Below are 1,325 nucleotides of genomic sequence, written 5' to 3'. Positions count from 1 at the left end.
TTTACAGCTGTTTCTCTTCATTTTGAGTTGTGCCCCATCAGAAAATGAAGGTCTTGAGGACTTTACTCCCACAGGCTTTACTCCATTTACATCATTATAGTCAACTGTACTTTGAGGAGGCAGCTCTTTCCCACTAGCTTTTTGAGTGCCTTCCTACCTGGTGGGCTTATTTTCCCGCACTATATCTGACATTGTTTCTCTGCTATTCTTAAGGTGTTCAATGACTAAATATTCAGAAGTAGTTCATTTCTCCTTCTTCCTCATCTGTCTTTCTCTGAAGCTCATCTGAAACCTGTCCACCGTGGGTGACCTTGTTGGTATTTAAATATCAGTGGCATAGCTTTCAGAATCAGCAATTCACATGCCACCACAGTACAACAAACTGACAGATGAGTGATGGGCAGTGTCTGGTAGAGGACAGAAACGAAGATGAAACCAAGTCTGACTGGAATTCTATAGGATAAATGATACTTACATGACACTTCTATCATATTATCTTCATATTGCATAGATCACTGTGCCACTATACTGCTATGACCCTCCCTAGTCTATCCACATTAAAACTACATGTACATTTCATGAAATGTATTCTCAGGAAAACATCAAGGATTTCCCTAGAGAAGGCCAAGGGGTGGTAGTTTTTTTTCTTGGGTACTAAACACAAACATTCTACCTCACTCAATGGCACCAAAGTTATGATGATTGGCTTCCATAAAGGTTACAATGAAGAAAACCATATTGTTGCTGTAGCTAGGTGCCATGAGTTGATATCGACTCATAGTAACCCTATGCACAACAGAAGGAAACATTGCTTTGTTACGTGCCAACCTCACAATTGTTGCTGTCCTTGAGTCCATTCCTGTTGCCACTGTGCAAATCCATATTCTTGGGATTCTTCTGTTTCTCAGAATCTCCATTTTATCAAACACGATATCCTTCTCCAGGGATTGCTCTTTCCTGATAATATGTTCAAAGTATGAGAGATAAAGTATGACCATCCTTGCTGACAAGCAGCACTCTGGCTGTACTTCTTCAAACACACATTTGTTTGTGCTTTTGGTAGCCCATGGTACTTTTAATATTCTCCTCCAATACCATAACTCATATGCATCAATTCTTCTGTACTCCTCCTTATTCACTGCCCAACTTTCGGATTCACATGAAGTTATGGAAATTACCATGGCTAGGGTCAGGTGCACCTTAGTCCTCAAACTGAAATGTTCACTCTTCAATGCTTTAAAGAGGTCTTATGCAGTATATTTGTCCAAGGTAACATATCATTTGATTTTTTTGACTGCTGCGTCTGTGATAGTTGATGGTTGATA

This window comes from Chrysochloris asiatica, unplaced genomic scaffold (assembly GCF_000296735.1).
Source record: "Chrysochloris asiatica unplaced genomic scaffold, ChrAsi1.0 scaffold00120, whole genome shotgun sequence".
NCBI lineage: Eukaryota > Metazoa > Chordata > Mammalia > Afrosoricida > Chrysochloridae > Chrysochloris > Chrysochloris asiatica.
This window is presented reverse-complemented; position numbering follows the sequence as displayed.